Raw genomic sequence first — 19,300 nt, 5'->3', positions numbered from 1 at the left:
TTGATGTTAAAGTTATCTTTATTAATTATTTATGGGTTAATGTTGTTTATAAATAAAACTATTATATTTGAAATTTCAAACTTGTATAGCTATCTTATATACATCTACTAAATAAATGTTAAGATATCAATTTGACGCTATTTTATTTACATAAAACATCTATCCAATAAATGTCTAGAGATATCAATTTGAAGAATTTTATTTACTTACAAGTTATCTATTTTACTTTAGAACTATTTTATTTACTACATACAATGAGACATAAATTATGTGTTATTTATTTTAGAAATATTATGTTCATTATTAAATATTACCATTTTATTATGTAAGTGACTATCAAATTTTAGATAAAAGATAAGAGTTTTTTACATGTTCATGCCATTACATTTCACAATTTGTTGTCATTATAGAATACCTCTCAACATTAATAATATTTACATATAATGTATGAGTATATGTGTATAAAATAATGTCATAAAAATAAATGTATCTTTAATTTAAATTTAATTTAATTTAATAATCAAATATTTAATAACAAGGTATCAAGATGCATAATTATAATGACATGAAAAGGGTTAAGTATAATGGCTTGTTTGTGTTTACAAAAACTATTAAGAAATGAATATATATTTTAAATATTTAAAAAACACAAATACAATGGCTTTCAATGGTGTTGAGTAAAGGAGTAGAAGGGTGGGAATCAAAAGTTGAAAAAACTGTAAAAGTGAATCTCATTATTGAAGATGGTGCACATGAGTTGGACAATCTTCTTTTTGGTCAAGGGATGGAGATAGTCATGGAGGACAAAGGAAGTAGGGTTGCAAAGATTGCAACTTAGTAAACATGAACATATCAATCTCCAAGGAAGCTGTGAATATTACCATACTAGATCACTTTTTGGACTTGAAAATAGAAAGAATAAAGGAAACAGGTGATTATCACAAAATTCATAGGAATCTAGCCTACTATGGAGGAAATCAAATGGTGGGTGTCTTATACCCATGTTGGGATGGTTCCTAAGATTAATTTTCTTGCACTAGGGTTGAGTCAATTTTTTTTTAGGAAGACCTTAATAGGGAGAAGGTCCTAAAGGGGGGTTAATTGGATGGGACATATTTGGAAGTAAAAATGAGGTGATGTCGAGTGGTAATGTTTCCTATAAAAGCTTGAAATTGCAAGGAATTAATATTATCGGGAACATGAGACTCAAGTAAGGCTTTTTCGAGGATGTTCTTATGTAAAGGTGATGTCTTGAGAAGATTGAAGATGAAAATTATACGTGCAGGAGTTTTGCCAAGGTGATAGAGGATGTTCTAAAAAAATGTGGATGGAGTGGTGGAGGAGAAAGGGGGAGGAGGAGGAGACCCTTGGATAGTCACCCTTCCTCTGTGGGTGGTTACAATGCAATGATTGAAAGGGGAAGATGCTACTAGGATTATTGGTTCCCTTAACGGTAATAGTGTTAACGTGATCATTAGTTGCCTCTATTTGACCAATGAGGGAGTCAAAATATTATATAGTGTTGGTGTAACAATAGGTTAGAGAATGAGATGATGAGGTTTTTTGTTTATCATGCTTATGAAATGGATCCTTATAAATCTTAAACTTTTCAATGGATGTACTTGATTTGGCATTTTCAACTTCAACCTCTCCTGTATCAATACGGTCTTGGATGTAGTTCTTTAATTTCATGTGTACACATTTTAGTGTCATGAGCTTTAATATGACATCCAGTATTCACAATATTTGTTATCTTTTTACCACATGGGTTTGGGTTGATTCTCATCATAGGGTCATGTGATAGGTTATTGAACCATTTTGGCCTTGACTAGTTATTGAAAACTAACATCAACAGATTAAATGAGAGGTGTGTACTCATGATTTTCTTGATTATTAGAACAAGGTGGTTTACAGGTGACAAAAATGTTAGTGTTGGGCTTGGTTTGGTTTTGTTGAGGTGGAGGATTGTGAGGTGGATTAGATATGGGAGGTGTATTGGATTGCCCCAGATTCATAAGTGAGTGAGCATTACTTTTGGCCCTAGATTCATAAGGATGTTAAGAAATATGTGCAAAGTTGTAGAGTTTGTCAAGTTGCAAAGGGTAGTAGTTAGAATGTGGGATTGTATAAACCTTTGATAGTACCGGTAAGACCTTGGGTGGATATAAGCATGGATTTCATACTTGGATTGCCTAAAACACTGAGAGGGAATGATTCTATATTTGTGGTAGTGGATAGATTCTCTAAGATGGCTCATTTTATAGCTTGTAAGAAGACATCAGATGCATTACATGTAGCAGACCTATTTTTGAAGGAAGTAGTGAGATTGCATCGATTACCTAAGAGCATAGTTTCAGACAAAGACACTAAGTTTATTGGCTATTTTTGGAGAACACTTTGGAAGAAGATGAAGATAGATTTGAAGTTTAGTTCTACTTTTCATCCACAGATTCATGGACAAACATAAGTAGTTAACCGAAGCTTGGGAAATTTTTTCAGATGTTTAGTTGGATAAAAAACTGAAAGTTGGGATTTGATTCTTGCACAAGTAAAGTTTGCGTACAATAATTCAGTAAACAGGAGTACCAAAAGAACACCTTTTGAGATTGTTAGCAGAGTGCATCTTAGAGGTATATCATAATTAAGAGATATTAGCAGTGGAGACTGGAGAAGTTCAGAAGCAGAAGACTTTGCAGATCACATGACAGCCTTGCATATTTAGGTTAAGAAGCATCTGGAGGACATGAACAACAAATATAAAAAGAAGGAAGATGAGAAGAGGAGACATAAGGAATTTGAAGTTGGCAATGAAGTGATGGTGTATTTGAGAAAGGAGAGATTCTTGGTTGGAATTTATAACAAATTGCAAATCAAAAAGTTTGGACCTTGCAAGATTTTGAGGAAGTTCAGTTCTGGAAATGCATATGAAGTGGAGTTACCAAATAGTATAAGTATCTCACCTGTGTTTAACATTTCAGATCTTCATGAGTAACATGAACCAGAATTCAGTGAAGGCAGTATTGCAGACTTGGAGAAACAGTTGCCCCGGAAGGAACCAAATCAGATTGAAGACATTTTGGACACTAGAGTTGGGCATAGTACTCAGAGCAGTCAATATAAGAAGTATCTTGTGAAGTGGAAGCACAGACCAGTTGAAGATTCATCTTGGATTTCTAGCAAGAGGTAGACTGCCTTGGTTTTCCTCTGACCTCGGCAAAGTGAGGGACTCACTTTTTCAATAACCGCGAATGGCTGATGCAGGAGCATCCCTGGTTCATGGAAATCTTGCATCAACCAAAAATATTTCTTTTTTTTATTACTTTCTGTTTGCAGTTTCAGTGTTTCTTTTTGTGCGTCCTAGTTTTGGCTCACCAGATCCTATGGAGTTGGATTCTACTTGAAGACTTAATCATCTTCCTTATTCCCAAACTGTGGTGCATTTGGATCATTTTTCGACAGGTTATCCCTATCGGTTTCCATGATAGTTTCCTATTGTCGGTTGACAGTTTCTTGTTACCAGTTGCCTGGACCTATTGGCATTGGTGATCTACTAGATCCCTTCTGTAGCTTGCAGAGCCCTGAGCATTGATTTCAATGTTCCTTGGCATGTGGCCGACCTTTTACTGCAATATACACTTCATCCTTTGGATTTTCCAGAGGAATCTCTTGGCAGAGGCCGACCTTGTTGGTTTTACACGTTAGGTCTTCTTCTTCGGGTTTTGATCCCTCTTTGGGTCGACCGGATCCTCTTGGATGATATAAATCGTTGTAATTGTGCATTAGAATTTAATAAAATAGTTATACCAAGCATAGAAGATAGATCTTGCGATATGAGGTCCCAGTTGTGACCTGTTATGCACTTTGAGCATGTTTTAGTAGGCCTGTGAGCCGGTTTCCTTAACCTGGTTGCTACCAATTGGTTGAAATCAGTTTTTATGTTATAATTCAATCTATTTCGCATTGCCTCCATCATTTATTTATGTTTCCATTATGTTTACTCTTGCTGACAAGTCCGGATTGATCTCTTTGAGGTCCCTCCTAACCAGTGACTACTTCAAAGATTAATTTTTAGAATGGGCGGAATGAAAGTGGATGATTAGGATAATTATGTGGAGGATGAATAAATAAATAAGAGGGTTTGGTATGCAAGTCTACTTGGATTCCCTAGGATCGCGAATTTTGTATTTCTAATTTTATAAGTCTATCTACCAGCCGATATGTCAAGAAGTGATATTTAAAACTTTTTTATAATGTAGATAGTGAAGGCCAAGTGGAGATGATGTTTCTCAGAACCAGACATTGAAAGGTAGAGATGGGTTTCTATAGGCACAAGTGTTGAAACATAGTTGCAAAAGTCAAAGGGTAGAATATTTTTTGTCAATCTCTTGGCAATAAATATCAAACATAAATAGACATTGGCCAAGTTTTTTAATGATCAAGGTAGGATGGGCAAGGATCCTCAAAGCCAATATCCACTGGTCGCAACAAAAGTAAGACAATTTAAGAACTTTATACATCCTAAAGTAAAAGCTTCATTACAATGGTGCTAGGTTCATGAAATATAGAATCTTTATTGAACTCGCGAGTGTGCAATCACCTAAAGGGATGGTGGACACTTGTTTCTTTATCGAGAGAGGACAAATAGGGACCTCCAGGACTAGAAAGATGACCCAATCACTTTTTCCTCATAAAGTTACAAGTATCTTATGCTTAGATGGGGATTTTTGTCTCATCTCAAGATAGCCTTATAGTGAACTTCAAGGTGCGATGCTACACCTTTGCACCAACACCAACACAATGTTAGGTCAATCAAAAGGGTGGATTCTAATTAAAAATTTCTAGTCACTATTCTAGGATGCCCAAATAAGTGTTGCAATGGCAATACATCCAAGTCTCTAACCAACACTACATGGCTCTATGTCCACCTCCACATTGGCACTGCAAGCATCGATTATAGGCACTTGAGTGTCTGATTTTCACCTTTCATTGTATTTATATAGCATCCCAAAGGAAACATTTCTTTGGATTGTTCCCCTTGGAGGAAGTGCATGGAAGGTCATTTTCGCACTCTCAATTATCACAATGAAGGAGCCCATAGAGAAAGAGGAGAGAAACCATGGTGAACATTCCATGACACAACGTAGGGAGTGGTTGAGATAATACTAGTGGCCACCGAAGTATGGGGATCGATTAAGTAACCTATAAACTTGAGTTCTGTTAGGGTAGGTTTTTTTATTAGCAATAAATTAGGGGAAAATGAAGTGGGGTGCAAATATTCATCGATGTGAAGGCGTGCACCTGAGAAATAGTGCATGTGAAGGCGTTGTGATGCAGGCACATGTAGGGGAATGCATGTGTAGGCACTAATCTATGTGGGAAAGGGTTAGGGGAGGGGAAGGATTGAGGAATGGTGTCTCTATCATTTGGCATAGGCACCTCAAAAATGGTGTCTACACCTTGATTTCAATATATTCTATTCAACGTAGGCATGTGGAAAATTTTGTCTCTGCTAAAAGGGTGAAATGGACTAGAAATAAAAAAGGATAGGTAAAAAAGGGTAATTCCCTAGCTATTGAAAATAGAAGGGGATAGGTTAGAATTAGAAGAAAAAGAAGCTGACTAGTTTTGAATGTGAATGTTGGAGCAACTAGGCTTGGTGGAGTTATGAGAGCACCAGCCATTGATGATGCAGTTATGAGGTGACCTAAGAAGAATGGATAGGATGGTCCTAGTAGTGAGTTGGACCTTGATTCATTATGAAAGCAATTAATTTGAAACTCTTCATTACAATCTTAAGTTTATTTATAAAAACCCCAAATGTATACTTTGGAAGTCTATAAGAACTTACAAAGTTGTTTACAAAGTAAACACCAAAGATATTCCTTCACTTGAAGAGGTATTGTTAGAACATGATCCCCCAAGTCATTAGATTTTACACCTTCATTTGCAAGTGAATATAAAATCCCTCCAATAGAACCTAAGACAAAAGAGGATGACATAGTGGTAACTACAAAAGATTAAACTTCTTCTAAGCAACCTAATGATAATTTTGTGGTTGCTTCTACTTTAAATATTCTTCTATTTCATCTTCAAACACTTCCTCTAGTTCTTCTTCTTATGACATTGAGATATATGAGGCCCTAACATCTCTTTCCAAAATGGCAACTCTTTATGGTCCTAGTTTCCATATCCTAGCTAAGAGTTGATATAGAGGCAATGGTTGTGGCACAAATTAGCAAGCAATTAAAGTTACTTTAGAAAATTACACACATAAAACTTTGTTTGGACTTGGATATAATCATACAAAGCCCACCAAAGCATCCCATAGAGCATCTCTCAATGTGAATATTATTTTTTCTTCTAAATTTCTTTCTTTAGTTAATCCTCACTTAATCGATGTTGATTCCACTTCCAGCATGTCTTTATTCGACATCTTTTCTATGAATTATCCCTTAGCTGAATTCTTGGGAGCTTATGAAAATCTTCCCCAATATGATCATAATCGTAGACTTCCCTAATGTTTAATGCATACTTTGGGAAAGACACTAAATTACTAAATGGTACCATGGAGATGAATCAATAACTTTGTCAGTTGATGGATGTTTCTCAACAAAATAATCTTCTCACGTGATACACTATTGATGTAAAAATAGATCCTTATAATGATGATAAGGTTATTAAAATTGGAAAACATCAAGAATATTATGAACAACGTTATCATTCTTCTCTCTTACATGATTTTCCCAAATTATTTTCTTGGAATTACACAGACATGCTTGGCATTGATCCTAAAATTGTTACCCATAACATTGAGTTTCATCCCAATGATAAACATGTTAAGTAAAATATTTAAAAAATAACTTCCAAGATTATGTGGCTAGTTAAGGCTCGGATTGAAAAACTCCTAGAACCTGTTTTTATTCGTCCTATTGACTATTCACCTTGTGTCTCTAACTTTATTGTCATTGCGAAACCAAATACCAAGATTATAATGTGCACTAATTTTTGAGACATTGATATGATTACCAAATCTTTATCAATCCTCAAGTTCAATCCAAAATATCTTTTATAAAACCTTGGAGTATATTTTGTTGAGCTTTAATGTCTTTTGGATTAAAAAATATTGGTGTAGCTTACCAATATGTTATGAATCTTATCTCTCATGATTATATGCATAAAATATTAGATGACTATGTTGATTATATCTTAGCTAAATCTATATCATGTGAAGATCATCTCAAAAATAATTGTCAATTTTTTTAGCATATTTATAGGTATAACATGTTCTTGAATAATTGAAAGTGTGTTTTTGGTGTTGATGGTTGAAAACTACTAGGATTCATTATTTTGCATCATGGTAATGAGTTGGACATAGAAAATCGATTCTATAGTTAACATTCTACCTCCTAGAAACATTTCTCAACTTCATAGCTTACAAGGAAAAAAACAAGCTATTTGTCCATTTGTTTCACAACTCGTGGATCAAACCCTTGCTCCCACTCAATTTCTTAAAAAGGATAATGATTTTAAATGGAATGTTGGTTGTAAAAATTCCTTTGATGATTTAAAATTTTACCTACCTAATCCTCCTATCTTATAACCTTCCATTCCTAATTAGCCCTTGATTCTCTTATAGTTGCTTATTCTAATGCTCTTGTAGCCTTTTTGGCACAAAATGATAATGATGGTAATGAACACCCTATGTATTATATAAGTCATACTTTACTCAACTATGAAGTTTGCTATATTGTAATAGAGAAATAATGTATTTCCCTTGTGTTTGCAACTCATAAGTCAAGGCATTACCTTCACAATGATGAAACATATGTAACCATTACTGTTTAAGAATCTTTTCTCCGAAATAGATCTTCCAAGACGTTTAGCTAAATGGGCTATGCTGTTAACTAAATTTGACCTTAAGTTTGTTTGTAAAAAAACAATTAAAGGCCAAACTTTAAATAACCATTTAGCTGATGATCCTTCACCTTTTTCTCTTCCTAATCAAAGCACATTTCCTAATGATCTTGTCCTTCCTTTAGATGTGGATAATATAAGGGATTTTTTTTTTCTTGGATCTAGGTGTCAAACTAGCTCTAGTGTTGTTTGTTTCATATTAGTACCTCCTTTAAGAAAATCAATTCTTCTATCCTATCATCTCAATTTCTTATGTACCAAAATATTATTGAGTATGAAGCCCTTATACCTAGTTTACGTGTATATTTATCCTTTAAGATTAAACACTTGTGTATCTGTGGTGATTCATAGTTGATTAGAAGACAAGTAATAATAACATTTCAAGCAAAACAACCTAAATTCTCTCAATACCATGACATAGTCTTATCTTTGTTAAAGAGGATTGCTTCTTACACCATATATCATATCTCACAAAAAGAGAATCGACATGTGGACGCAATGGCAAGTGTTTCTTCTCTAATATCCCTCAAAGACCCCTCTATTGACTACCAATTTATCATTTATAATCTTACTTTACCTATTATTTTTTATAGTTCTAATGAGATTGCCTATTATCATAATGTATTAATTCTGATGAGTAGTTCTCTCATATTATTTGATATTTTCATGATGGTACCTTTCCTAATCCTACAAGTATGAACACTAGAACTCAAATTTGCAAACTTGTTGCACATGACATCATTCTATATAATGTTCTTTATAGAAGAGGCTATAATAGTCTTCTCCTTTTCTATCTCAACAAATTAGATATTTTTATTACCCTTGACAAAGCACGTTTAGTTTATTGCAGGGGGCATTTTGGAGGTAAATATTTTGTTCAAAAGTTGCTCAAATGGGTTACAATGGAAAAACTACGAAGAAAGATTCCTTTGCTTTTGTAAAAAACTATCATCAATGTCAACAACATAATAATATGACTCATTCTCCTCCTCATGAACTTAAATCTCAATTAACATCTAGGCCTTTTTCTTTATGAGGCTTGGATCTTATTGATAAAATCTCTCCTCCTTCCTCTTAAGGACATACTTTTATTATTACAGCTACATATTTATTTACAAAATGGGTTAAAGTTATTCACCTTTGATTGACAACCACTAAAGTAATTTTTTAATCCATCCTAGATAGTTTTATTTCTCAATTTAGTATACCTTCCACTTTGGTTTCTAACAATTGTAATTCATTTATGAAAAAATATGTGAAGAATTTCCTCAAAAAATAACACATTCAACATTATTTTCTACTTCTTACCATCTTTAATCAAATGGTCAAGCCAAAGTTTCTAACAAGAAAATTGAGAACATCCTTCATAACGCTACTAATAAACATGTCAACGATTGGTGTACTCAATTTTCTTATGCTTTATGGGCTTATTGAACTAGTATTCATACGGCTATGGGTACTACTCCTTATAACCTTGTTTAAGGTGTGGATTTGATCATACCTTTAGAATTAGAGATTCCATCATTAAAAATTTCTCTCAAGGGTGTCCTTTATGACAATTCTCATATATAAAATTATCTTCAACAACTTGAAATTGTCAATTAATGGTACATAAAAACTCTTGAACATCTTAAAAAATTATCAAAAACCTATGCAGTGAAGTTATAGTGACAAAGTTGTTAAATGATCTTTCACAATTGGTAACTTGGTTCTTTATGAGAATCAACGCAATTTAATTGCTCTTCCAAATGAAAAAGAAAAATTCAATCCAAATTGTCTTGGATCATACATTATCACTGAATTCTATGGCTTGGGTGCTTACAAACTAGCAAACATGGAAGGTGCGCCTCTTAAGGATCCCATTAATTCTATTCACCTACATAGTTTCTATGATTAATTTTGTCTTCTTCTTTCTCTACTTTTTATTGAATGGTATGCTATCATTTTCATCTTCAAAGTATGTTATGTGAGATAGTTAGATTCTTTGCTATTTAGTGTATATTACTTTTTTCTCAACAACCTTATTAGGTTGTCTTGCATTTATTTTGTAGTTTATTTTTTATAGATTAAGATATTACATTTCTTTGTGTTATAATGTAGTTCATTACTCCATGTACCATGTTAATTAGATCATGTTGTGTTTAGTTAGAAAATCTTTAGACAAGATTACATCGACATTTATATTAAACATGAGTACATTACATCATTACTTGTTGCATTTAGTTAGACACTTATTAAGTTGAGTATGGTGTCATCATGATCATGATCCTGGGTATAGTCCTATAGGTTTAATCTTAATCTTGATATGCATCATGCTCTACCATCTTAATCATTCTCTATATCTCCATATATCTCCTCCTTGTGCACTAATCTAGCCCATGGTTTCATATCTTCAATAGGATGGTCCTTAGGAAATATGGGGGTAAGAAAAAACATGCTCCATCATCTACTATAATCTAATTGAACTCTGACCATATCAACTTCAAAGACTGGGGGTAGACCATATTCCTCATCCTCTATATTGCTAAGTGCAATATCTAGTGATGTGGGTCTAGGAAAAGCTAAGCACATGTAAGTGGGTGTTGTGGTGGGAACACTTTACATATAACCAAACTATCATATCACTTGATCATAATAAAATATCATGATGATGTACTCATAGTGACCTTGAAAAATTTAATCCTTCTACATTTGTGCTAATCGCCTAGTAATCTTTGACCACTGCATCATAGTCCTATATGGTCTCCATGAGATGTCCCTAGGTTTAATACCACTCTCCAATACAACAAGTATCCCATCTATAATGGTCTCTAACATGGATACACATGTTCTTATGAGAGATAAGGCATAATATCAATAGGAAATCTCACCAGCCTAGTACATGTGATGTGCTCAAAAGCCCATACCTGGAGAAGTGTGCATGTCATCAAAATTTGTCCCTCATAATGTACATACTTTCTAAGGTAGTGATAGATATGCACTAAAATGCTTTGTCCCCATGCACAACTAGTCCAACAATTCCCTATCCCATGGATAGTATGAACAAAGCCCCTAAGAAGATGTGTTCCTCATCCATCAAGCACTATAATTAGAACAATAGTAGTGATGAGCATCCTCTAGAGGAGAGGAATAACTCCAATAATATGTAGCAACCATTGTATGAAGATGCAACCTCTCATGTCTCTAGGTGTGGCTTGACTTATGAAATATATCTAATCCTTAGCTATAATGGTAGGAGTCTATGGTCCCATTTATGTCACAATAACACCTCACACTAGAAGCCATAGAATGTGATACACATCCTCTAATTTGATTTTCATCTTTCCTATTGGAATATGGAAGATAGAGGTGTTTGCATACTATCATTCCATGAATTCCATCAATACTGCATCATTATATCTTATAGTAGGGATGTTCTATGCCCAATTTAGGCCTACACCTTGAAGGAGTATATGTTTGTCAAGTGGAAGATTCCTTGTCTCACACCAAAGATATGTGTAAATATGCCCACTTGTATGCTCCTACATCCTAGGAAGAGCCTATGAACACAACAACAAGATTTCATTAGTACCTTTTCTATCAATTTTTTTCTTTCTTTCATCAACTTTATGTTGTATCACCTATGAACTTCATGGTGTCCATCTATTACCATAGTCCCCATTTGGGAACATGGCACCAGGCACTCAAATGGGACAATGGAACCTAGGTGGGACCATGGCACCCAAATAGGACCATGGTGTCCAATTTGGGGGACCCAAAAGTCAACCTAGGAATGCATGCATAAATCCAAACTCAAAATTAAAAAAACATAATGCAAAGAAATTTTTTTATGTCCTACCTAGTGATTCTCGCTACCCTCTTTGCCAGCTTGCCTCAAGGCCTCCATCCTTGTTGGCTTAATTTATCATCTATGTGGCATCTTCACTCTCGTAGTAGTGTAAACCCTGCTCTACTAGAGACAAAAATTGAATAAGGCAACACTAGAATAGTAGACCTTTCGGTATATAAAGGTATGTCTTATCTAAAACCCTAATCTATTATAGTTCACTTATCTTTTCATAACATTAACTAGAGAAATTCAATTCACATGTCACTCTTGCTTTCAAATTATGATTCAGTTCTATTTCTTTCCAAATTCTCTTGAAGTGTTTCCTATTTCATTAAGAACCATATTGAAAGCATTTTTCATCACCCATATTTCACAATTCGACGTGATAAACATGATACTTTGTTTCTACATGCTAATGTTTATGGACCTATCTTTTAGAATTTGATGTGGTAAACATGATACCTTATTTCTACATCCTAATGAGAAAGTAGAAACATAGGGGCATATAGCTACCCTTTAATTTTATCACTCTTAGTAAGCATTCTAGGTGATTTTATTTACACTATCAAAGTAGTTTAAGTATTTCTACACTAAGGGCTTCATTTGACACCTTTGGGAATATCCTTTTTACATGATCATTTACTTTATTGTACTTTAGCTTTCATATGCACATAGTTTCATATGATTACTAAAGTGGAGGCCATATATACTGTTGTAAATTGTACAACTTGAATTATGGATTCCAATTTCACACTCTTCTAGCACTGATTTTAGTGTTTCCCACCTATATGAATTATAGGATATTTTTCTAGCATTAAATTAATGTTAAATATAATAATGTGAGTACTTTCTCATTTTAAATATTATCACACTCTTATTTGGGCCCTTATTTTAAAGTGTGTCCTTTATATTTTATAATTTTAATTCTATGTAAGTCCTCCCTCGTTTAAAAATTCAAAACACTTTTTCCCCCACTTAAATATCATTAATTTTCACATAAATTATAGATTCACTATCAGGATCCTATTATCTCATGACATTAAAAATGCGGGCCTATTTTATTGAGACACTAGAAACTAGTGAATAGTGTCCGATAGTTTTTTGCCAAATTTTTGAGACGGTAATATGTCGATCTTGAAATTTATAAATCTTTATTCCATGTAAAAAAAATTATTATTTTAAGTCATCCTTTTATCAATTTAAAGTTATAATTTCATATATAAGAAAGTTACTTTTCTCATTTGTGATATCAATCATGCAAGTTGGAGATATCCTGATGATGCAAAATTTATACCTTATGTGAAGTTCCAAATATGAAAATTCAAGGAATAATCAACAATGTGAAGTCTTCATCAATATTTATTCATCATGATACAATCTTGAAGGGATATTGGAGGGTGATAGAGAATCACCAATTGATAATTGGGTTGTACCTCTCCCTAAGGGGTTGTGTATGATTTCATGTTATACTTACATTTCTATAATTAAGCTTCAAATTCGAGTTTAATCATTAAGTTATGTGATTCATGCATTCTTGAGTTAATTCATGTTTCAGATTTGATCATTTGATTTAGGGTTTACTCTAACACACTTGAGTAGGACTCTAGAGTTTACATTTATGCATATAGGTTTGTCACAATATTAGACACACTTAATCTTCAAAGCACACACTATTTTCAAATTCAACTTAGCTATTTGTGGAGGTGGGGAAAACCAAAAAGGGGGCATGAATAAGGAAAACCCCTATATAGCCATGATACCATCTTCTCTCAATTTTGTAGGTTAGACTACAGGTTTCTAACAAATTCTGAAGACAAGAAAGTGCCTAGGATCCAAAGACAAAAAATATCTACAAAATTCATCAAAAAACACCTAGACTAGGGTGTGTACTACCATAGACCTCCCAATTCATGTTCGGATTTGGTAGAAAAGAAGTGCAGAGTCTCAATGTTCAAGATCCAATCTCAATACTCATTGATTCATTGGTCAAACTAGGACACCTAGCCACAGTGCCCACCTAGTTTCAGCTATGCTTTCTATAGACACATAAATTTGTCCATACTTGATCACACTTGACCTTATCCCATTCTTTCCAATTAAATAAATATTTCTTATTTATTTAATTAATCCTTTATCTTAAGCCAAAATCCTTAATTAAATAAATTTAATTTTTTTTAACTAATATTATCCTTCACCTTTATCCCTCGCCAATAATTAAATAAATTTAGATTTATTTAATTATTCCTAACATTATCCTAGAAATCCTCCAACTAAATTAATTAATTAATACCTACTTAATAACACATTATTTAAGCTAATTAACCTGCATTACCTATTGATATTATGGATGTGTTGCATTAGTTTTGTCATTGATGTCAACACTTATCCTTCTAAAGATCTATGGTTATGTTGAACCAGCACATTGTGTTCACCGACAAGGTCAGTGACTTATACACAGTCACTAGTATATACTCACCGACAGGTTAGATGGTTCACCGACATAGATGATGACTTGTTATCATCTGGAGATCACTTAATTATGTCGAAGACATGGTTTGGATACTTGGTTTTAGTGTTTTGGTTATTGATCTAATCGGTTTGACATTTTTGTTGTTAGCGGCAGATTGGTCTAGTTTATGGACCGGTATGTGTTATCTATTCCAGATCAGCATGACACATTATGGAGATGATTGATTGATTGGATATTGTTGTAGATGTATTGAGCCGACATCATGCATTGCATCTAGACTTATTTTTAATTGATTTAATTGTAATATTCTTAGTGAGCCGACCTGCACATTTGGTCTTAGGTTTTGTATATATATGTAAGATCTCATTTGTGAGATGAGAGATATGATATGGTTATGGTATGGTATTGAAACATGGTTTGTACAAATATTGAAGATCATATGAGTAGACCATAGAGAAGGTTCAAGTAAGGTTTGAAGGTGTTTATCAAAGCTTAACCAGTACTGAATCCAGCATTGGAGATGCTATTTTGAGTAGTACATTATTCTAGGATTTAACCATCCTAATGTAGTCATTGTGACTCCCATTTGAGCAGTGTGCTCTTGGCAGTTGGCCTTTTTTACATGTGCAGAGCCCATTTGTATACACATACTATCTACAATAGTATCATCTAATTGTGGGTAAGGTTTCCCACCATGTTTTTTCCCCTTACAGGGTTTCCATGTCAAAAATCTTTGTGTTATGTGTTGTGGATGTTGTTTCTCTTTCTGTTTCATGCATTAAGTTTCACCGGTATTCATATTCACTGTTAATCTGTTTAACCAACATTAAGATTGGCTTACCGGTATTAAGTATTAAGTTATAATTGGGTTGAAATTCATTGACAACTGATTCACCCCCCCTCTCAGTTGTCCTTCGGGTTTCTAACATTACCATTTTCCTTATTATTAAACTCCACCTCACCTCAATCCTTGACCACTCAATCCTAGCCATTCAATCCATCTACATGCATCAAGATATTAAATTACCATCATGTGACAAGTGTCCCTACCCTCATCTTTCTCACACATGTGTGAGAATGAAAAGTCACCTCATAGCCACCTTACCTCTTACACCTATCATAGACATTGCATTTTCACAATCCCTCTAACTCTTACTTGTGCCACTTTCACAAGTCAATGTATCTCTTACACATGTCATAGACATGTCACTTTCCAAGTCACCCTACCTCTTTCATATTTCATAGACATGTCACTTTCCAAACCACCCTATCTCTTACACATGTCATAGACATGTCTCTTTCATTTTCTTCCTAATGCATGCACACACATGTGTGAGAAAACCTACCTCTTACACCTCCATCCTCCTTGTGACACTTGTCACAAGGATAAGCCCTCAATCCATGTCTTCTCCCTCAATCAATCCTAGCAATCCATTAATCATTAAATCATATCCATTGATTCTCCACATGGAAAATCTATCAAAAGGCATTTGGTCTCATTTTCATCATTCTTCTTCTATCATTACCTTATGTTAATATTTTCTTCTCTCATTCTATCACAATCCCAAAATCATGTTGATAGTTTAAGCAACCATATTCCTCCCATCAACAACATCAAAAGGATCAAATCAAGTGAAACTTGGGTACACTCACTTTAGCTCAATTAAGGAATGATGAAGGGATATGTTTGTTCTTGCATTTAGTTTTTATGTTTAAGTAGTTGTTTAGTATTTATTTTTCATCATCTTCACTTTCAAGAACAAGTACATTTTTTAGTCCCTATTTCATTTATGTATGATTTATGTGGTTTAATTTTTTGTATTCTATTCTATTAGTCTATGTGTTCATTTATGCATGTTTAGAACCTAATTGATGTACATCATTGAATCGAATGAACAATATTTCAAAATGAAAAAGGAATAGAGCCCATATGAATTGCTTGAGTCTCTTTGGACAAGATTTAATAAATGATTACCCCTTTAGAGGATTTTATTCCAATGCTTAATCAATAATTACACCTAAAAAACCTAGGAAAAAGAAGGGGGAAACCCATTTGGACCCGAGGATTTGAAAGCTCCATAAAAAACACTTAAATTCCTCCATCAAAATTACATTACCCATTTCAACATTATCCCTTTCTTCAATCACATTAGGAATTACTTCAAGAACTTCTAGAATCCTCCTAAGGTCCCACGTATTATCAATGAGTGATTATTTGAAAAAACATATAGCATCACCAATATCTTCCTCTAAGGTTAGAATGGGAATTTGTTCCAAGGTCTATTCCTCAAACATTATTTTTACATTGGAAATCTTTTATGCTCCACATTATATCTCAATTTAGTGTCTTGAAGTTTCGTTTTGAACCAAAGAAAAATTTCTCATGATGTACCAAATTCTAGAGTTTTAGGAATTGATTTTCAATAGGCAAAATGTTGGAAGTGAAAAAGAGGTCACTATTGAATTTACCAACTAAGGTGTTGTTATTGATTGATCCACTAGAGGATTTTAATGTGTGCTTGTTGGGACAAAGATAAGAGGGTTGACTTAAATATTATGACTACAATTGTGATATGCAAATTCAATTTGTACCTATGTCAATCTAGGGATTAAAACTTATAAAAGGCATCACAAATGTATGATTAAGGGATAAAAATAGCAAGTCAAGAAAGAATGAAACAACCCTAAAAATAACAAGAGCTACGTAAGTGAAAAAATGGTTTAACATCTCTATTCTACTTATATGATAGAACTACTACAAGAATAATAATAATCTATTACACCTTAAAAACAATAATTTTTGATGATTGAAAATGTAAATCCATAGTTAATAGTATGTCCCAATCTAAGAGTCTTAGTATAATAAAGTACTAATCGATGATTTAGTAAATAATCTTGTATTTCATGATCAAATTATAAATAATAAACACCAAACTATACTCACAATTAATGCATAAATAACTCAACTTGATCAATAATGGAAATAAGAAACATAGTGTAATATTAAGTGTGACATGAATACACACATTAATGAAGCAATGAAAAATCATAAAAATCACTAGTGTTCTAAAAAGTGATCCGTGTCTCTTCAATCCACCAGGTGATGAAATAAAGAAATTGTTTCTATGTTGGGTTGATCACACAATAAGTTTGATTCATTTTACAAAAATGATACAAATTTTTCTTAGCTTCATAACTTATATTGTTACATATATATACACATTCTATTAAACTACTAGGTCCATAAAATATGAAATTATTTGTTTTCGCCTACGTCCAACAAACTACAATGTAATTTTTAACATAACATTTTGGTGACTGGCCATAAATATAAAACAATATTTTCATAACCAAAGATAAATTTAGGAGATAGGAAGATCCTTGATCCTCTCCTCCACATAAATAGCAAGTGCATCCTTATCACTAATTCTTCTACTTAAATTGATTTATTCATTAACCAACAAAATAGATTAGTTCCCTTGCAATTTGATAATACAAGGTATTTTTTATCCTTTAAGTGTATTAAATATTTTCTCTTTTTTATGGTAATTAGTGAAAAGAAGGCTTATTGGAAGACAATGAAAATGGACATAAGAGATAACATAGAAACTCAAAATATGACATGTTTCACTTCTTCCTATCTTTCTTGGCCCGTTGGTGGGCTTCCCTTGTATTTTTTGGCTTCTTCCTCAACATCCATGGTCTTCTTTGGTTTTTCCTATAGAGATGGCTCTATTTTCTTTAGAGGTGAAGATGGATGATGTTGGAGGTGACCTGTCTTCTATAGAGGTGAAGATGTTTGTTGTGGTTATTGCTGGGAAATGTTGTTTGGGAGAGGTTTGTGTGTTGTTTTTTGGTCGTCTAAGGATTGAGATGGGATCTTCTTTGGTTTTTCCTCCTTAATTTCCTATTGAGGTGGAGGGTGAGAAGGGTTTGTTTTTCTTAGTGTTCCTCAGGATGGTCGGGGTTACCTATTCCTTGACTGGTTGGGAATAGAGAATAGTCTATTTTTTGGTTTCCCCATTCTATCTCCTATTAAGGAGAAGAGTTTAGAGGGTTCTTTGTGTTTAGTTAGTGGAAGCCTTGTAAAACAAACTCTTAAGGTTGAGGGAGCCTAGAAAACCCTATTTATTTTGTTCTTATCTGGGTCAGGCTAGCTGCTGGCAGTTTCCAAGGGCCCAGTTTGGCCAGTATTTGGTTTTGGTTAGGATCAGGTTTTTCTTTTGGTGGCCTGGAGACTTGGTTACAGTTTAAGGGAGCCTAGGAAAAAAACCCTTCTTGTTGGCTGAGGGCGCCTGTGAAACCCTAGTTCTCTATTTTTAAGATCTTTAGCTTGATGATTTAGATCAATTGTTTCCGCCAACTTGGTTTGTATTGGCTTACTTTGTTTGTTTGGATGGCGTCTGTTTGGTGATACCTACTCTATTTTTTGCAAGCTCTTTTGCCTATTTTATTTATGTCTTTTATGTATGTTTTTGTAGCATTCCTTTATTGGTTCCAGATCCGTGAAAAAACCATGGGTTCCAAGTCCTTTCAAAACTTGTTGTACGGGGTTTTTGGTCCCCTCAAAACCTAGTTCCCCCCAATCAAAACTATAGTTGCGAATATTTTCAAACCTAATTTGAAGGAGGCGCTAGTCTCCATATTATGTTGATTGACAAACAACAAATTATCCTTAAATATTTGAAAAAACAACAACATCTAGTGTTAAGAGATCATTGTGGCAAATTTATTTTGATGGTGGCACTCCCCTTGGCTTGTCAGTCCAATCACTTAGCCAAAGCCATAGGAGCTTTCTAGGTCATTGACCTAGCTATAAAATTGAATATTAAAAATCTATGGATTGCGGGGGACTAGAAAAATATTATTGAATTCCTTTTAGGTAAATCCTCCCCCTCATGGACCATCAAAAATTGGATCAACGAATCAAAATCTCTCATTGGAAACTTTGAGAATGTAATAATGTCACACGTGTTTAGGGAAGAAACGTGGTCGCTGACTTTTTTGCCAACGAAGGAGTTAAGCTCTCTGGAAGGTGGATGTGGCCATCCTACAAGGATCTAGAAGCAGGGGTGAAATCCTTAATT

This window comes from Cryptomeria japonica, chromosome 4 (genome assembly GCF_030272615.1).
Source record: "Cryptomeria japonica chromosome 4, Sugi_1.0, whole genome shotgun sequence".
Lineage (NCBI taxonomy): Eukaryota > Viridiplantae > Streptophyta > Pinopsida > Cupressales > Cupressaceae > Cryptomeria > Cryptomeria japonica.
Note: the sequence above shows the minus strand (reverse complement) of the source record.